General features: G+C 31.7%; 1 pseudogene; it reads right to left on the bottom strand.

Annotated features, from left to right (window-relative positions):
- Positions 1-3,255: 3,255 nt before the first annotated feature.
- LOC116660555 lies at positions 3,256-3,352 on the bottom strand (annotated as a pseudogene).
- Between the last annotated feature and the right edge of the window lie 1,761 nt (positions 3,353-5,113).

The following is a 5,113-nucleotide window of genomic DNA, read 5'->3' as shown; positions in this document are numbered from 1 at the left end:
CTCTTGAAAAACCCTCCTAAACTCCCAATTGATTCATTTTTAAACAACAGCCTCTTCCAAGATCATCACCTGTTCCTATTTGTCAGCCCTATCAAGCAAATAGCTGGTCTTAAACTTATTTTAGAACGAGCTGCTTTAAACATAGGCTTCCGTATTCGGGGATGTTTTTTACAGATTCATCAGCTGATAAACTCATTAACATGTTATCTGCATATGCAAGTACTAGTCTGAACATCTAAACTACTTCCTTCCACACCTGTCTAAATGGTAAACCAAGCAAGTTAGTTCACATCATAAATTCCCATCAAAGGGTTTTAATTAATACATAAAGGACCAAATGGGCATCCTAGCCTTAATGTTTTCGTTATCTGGATCTTTCCATTCCCCTCCCAGACAGAAACAAATCACATCATTTTCATACTCTTGACAAATTGAAAAGGTATGACCTAAGCCTATGCAACTTTAAACAACGTGTCGTCTCCCATGAAGAGCTATGTTTTCCTTTTTCAAATGAAATAGGATAAAAATCCAACTGTCTTTTATTCTGTATGCTTTACAGTTTCTCTTGGTATAACTAAACCATCTGCCACCTCTGTCCCTAATGCCTGGAATGAATCAAATCATCTTCCTTGCAAACATTGTTAATCTCACAGTAATCCCTACTAATCACTTTGTAATCAGCACTCAAAGGGGCTGAAGGTCCCTGATTCTTAATCACAATATTTTAATCATCATTCTTGTGAGATGGCAGTTAGTAATCCCTGAATCTTGGGCTTATTTCTTCCCAATTTCCTAATTACTCCCTAGAACAAAGAACAGAAGCTCTCTAGATGATCTTTCTGGCTGGAACTGGTTGGGGAGAACGTGACAGTCCCAGGGTGGTGTTTCTGATGACTGTTTGACTGTTATTTTCAATTTTGGATACTGAAGACAGATCCTTATTTTTGTTTTACTTCCTTATTTTCCTCTGTTTAATTTCCTTATGCTTTTCCTAAATCTCTTTTTCCTTTATTGCACTTTTTCCTTAGTAAAATTTTGCATGAGTAACAATTTGTTTTTCCTCTTTGCCTCCTTAAAATACTTTGGTTTCTGGTTTGTATAACTGCCTTTTTTATTCTTTCTCAAGTTGAGAACATTTCCCTCTATTCTTAGTTTGCTGAGAGCTTTTATCACGAATCAGTACTGGATTTGATCAAATGATTTTTATTCATCTATCCATATGATCATATGATTTTTTTTTGGACTGTTGATGTGATGCATTACATTAATTTTTATCTCTTTATATTCTTAAGGTACAATATACTTATTCTTTTTTTCATTTTTTAGTACATTATTATTATTATTATTATTATTATTATTATTATTATTATTATTATTATTATTATTATTATTATTATTATTATCTGGTCTATTTTTCCTTCCAGCTCTTTCAGTTTTGTTTTTTTTTAATTTTTTTTTTTATTGAAGTGCAGTTGATTTACAATGTTAGTTTCAGGTGTACAGCAAAGAAATTCAGTTATACATATACGTACATATAGTTTTCTCTCAGATTCTTTTCCACTGTATGTTATTACAAAAAATTGAATATAATTCCCTGTGCTTTCTTACTCTTTTATATAACTTTATGATTTATTATTTTTTCTTTCCAATTTTTTTCCCTGGAAGAGATGGAAGAAACTCATGACATATATGTGTATGTACATTTGTGTATATATATATGTGTGTGTGTGTGTGTGTCTGTGTGTGTGTGTGTGTATATATATATAATTACTATGTAAAATTTATTTTTTTGATGAAAATAAAGTAACTTTTTTTTTCTCTTTTATTGAAGTATAGTCAGTTTATAATGTTATATTAATTTCTGGTGTACAGCATAATGTTTTGGTCATATATATACATACATATATTCCTTTTCATATTCTTGTTCAGGTTACTAAAAGATTTTGAATATTGCTCCCTGTGCTATATAGTATAAACTTGCTGTTTTTATATTTAGTAGTTAGCATCTGAAAATCTTGAACTCCCAATTTATCCCTTCCCACTCCCTTCACCCCTGATAAACATAAGTTTGTTTTCTATATCTCTGAGTCATGATATATTTTAGAGATTTGCTGTCTTGTTAAATAATTGCCTATTTTTTTCTCTCCATTCTTAATTTTTTCTCCATCACCAGTTTAAGATTATGCATTATTTTCTCATCTCACAGTGTCTTTCATGGCCATGTTTATATAACATATCATAAAATCTATTTTTATTCTTAAAATTCATTCATTTAATTTATTAAAAAATATAATTGAGAGCTATTATGTGCCAGGCACAAAGCAGAAATTCATTCCCTACTTAGCAGGAGACTCTATGTCAGCTAAATACCTCTTGCCTAGAATCTAAGTTTAAATTCTTGATCTTTAAGTAAACAATTGAGAAATGGGTCTTTTCCCTTGGTTACTTAAATAGTAAAATTGACCACGAGAGAGTTGGGAGCTCCCTTTATGATCTTCTCTTCCGGAGTCCCATCCTCTAGCGTATTTGTGAATTTATCAAGTGTAGATTTGATAACTCAGTGTGTTCTAATTGTGTTTGAAGGGAATGGGCCTAGAGAGTGAAGGAAGAAAAGACCTGAGAAATCTTGTCTCTAAACTTCTAGATTAGAGGTAATGACCTCATAATCGGTCTCTGTGCTTTCTGTCTCTCTCCACTCCCATTAGAGTGATCTTCCTCAAACATAGCACTGGCTTTTGATTTTTTTTGTTTTCTGTTTTTAAACAATTCAACAGTTTTTCCTATGTCCACAGAATTGTGCAATCATCACCACAATTTTAGAACATATTTATCATTCCCCAAATAAACCTGTATCCCTTAAATATTACATCCCAATCCTCCCATCTCTCCATCCAGCCCCAGGCAACTGCAAATCTTTCTTTCTTTCTTTCTTTTTTTTTTTTTGACTTTTGTGTATGTGTATGTATGTAGGTATATATATGTGTGTGTGTATATATATACATATATATTTATGTATATACACACATATACATATATATTTAATTGAAGTATAGTCAGTTTACAATGTTGTGTCAATTTCTGGTGTACAACATAATGCTTCAGTCATTTATTAACATACATATATCGTTTTCATATTCTTTTTCACCATAAGTTACTACAAGATACCGAATATAGTTCTCTGCGGTATACAGCATGAACTTGTTGTTTATCTATTCGATACATACATCAGCTCGTATCTGCAAATCTCTAACTCCCAAAAATTTGGAACACTTCACAAATTTGCACATCATCCTTGTGCCAGGGCCATGCTAATCTCCTCTGTATTGTTCCAATGTGCTGCCAAAGCGAGCACGCAAATCTGCTTTCTGTCTCTATAGATTTCCCTGTTCTGGGTATTTCATGTAAATGGAATCATAGACTATGTGGTCTTTTGTGGCTGGCTTCTTGCTCTCAGCAGATTGTTCTCAAGGGTCATCCGTGTTGTAGGATGTAGAGATACTACATTTTGTTTATCCATTCATCAGTTGGTGGACATTTGAATTGTTTCTGCCTTTTGACTATTATGACTATTGCTATATATACACTCATTTACAAGTTTTTGCATGAATGTATGTTTTCATTTCTCTTGGGCATAAACTTATGGATGGAATTGCTAAGTCATAATATAACTCTATGTTTAACTCTTTAAGGAATTGCCACACTGTTTTCCAAAATGGCTGCAGTATTTTACATTCCCACCAGCTCACATGGGGGTTCCAATTTCTGCACATTCTCACCAACACTTGTTACTGTCTTTTTCTATTATAGCTAACCTAGTGGGTGTACAGATATCCCTGGCAGTTTTGATTTGCATTTCCCTTATGACTAGTGATGTTGAGCATCTTTTCATGTGTTTATTGGCAATCTGTATATCTTCTTTTGAGATATGTCGAATCAGATTTTGACCATTTTTTAATTGGGTTATTTGTTTGCCATTGACTAAAGTATTATATATCCTAGATGCAGGTCCCTTACCACATGTATGATCTACAAATATTTTTTCCCATTCTTTGATTTGTTTATTCACTTTCTATTGGTGTCCTTTGAAGTATAAGAGTTACTAATTCTGAGGAAGTCCAATTTATCTTTTTTTTTCCCTTTGATTGTTTGTATTTTGGTGTCATATCTAAGAAACCATTGCCAAATCCAATATAAGAAGACTTAAACCATTATGTTTTCTTGTAAGTTTATAGGTTAAGTTCTTACATTTAGGTCATTGATTCATTTTGAGTTAATTTTTGTGTATGGTGTAAGGTAGAGGTCCAGCTTCATTCTTTTGTATGTAGATAATCCAATTGTCCCAGTACGCTTGTTGAAAAGATTAATCTTTCTGTTTCAATGTTTTGGCAACTTTGTCAAAAAGCAATTGACAATAAATGTGAGGGTTTATGTTGGATTCTCCATTCTATTTGATTGAGATAGATATATAGATTGATAGATAATATATATATACACACATATGTATATATATATGTGTGTTTGTGTGTGTATATTTATCCTTACATGAGTATCATAGTCTTGATTATTTGTAATTTAATAGTAAGTTTTGAAATTGGAAAATGTGAGTACTCCAACTTTGTTCTTCTTTTCAAGATTGTTTTGGCTATTTTTGAGCCTTTAAATTTCCATATGAATTTTAGGATCAGCTTATTAATTTTTACAAAGAATCCACTTGAGATTCTGACAGGAATTGCATTGAATCTGTGGGTTGATTTGTGAGTATTGCCATCTTAACAGTATTAAGTCTTCTGATCCATCAACATTCAATGTCTTTCCATTTATTTAGATTATCTTTAACTTCTTTCAATGAATTTTGTAGTTTTCAAAGTATATGTTCTGCACTTCTCTTGTTAAATTTATTCTTACATATTTGATTCTTTTTGATACTATCATAAGTGGAATTTCTTAATTTCATATTTGGATCATTCATTGATTAAAAATATAATTAATTTTGCATAGTGATCTTATATCGTACAACCTTGCTGTACTTTTTAATTGGTTTTAATGGGGTTTTTTAAAATGTGGATTCCTTACGATTTTCAGTATACAAGATCATGTCATCTACAATTAGAGA

This window comes from Camelus ferus, chromosome 29, assembly GCF_009834535.1.
Source record: "Camelus ferus isolate YT-003-E chromosome 29, BCGSAC_Cfer_1.0, whole genome shotgun sequence".
Lineage (NCBI taxonomy): Eukaryota > Metazoa > Chordata > Mammalia > Artiodactyla > Camelidae > Camelus > Camelus ferus.
Note: the sequence above shows the minus strand (reverse complement) of the source record. Positions and strands in the feature narration are given on the sequence as shown.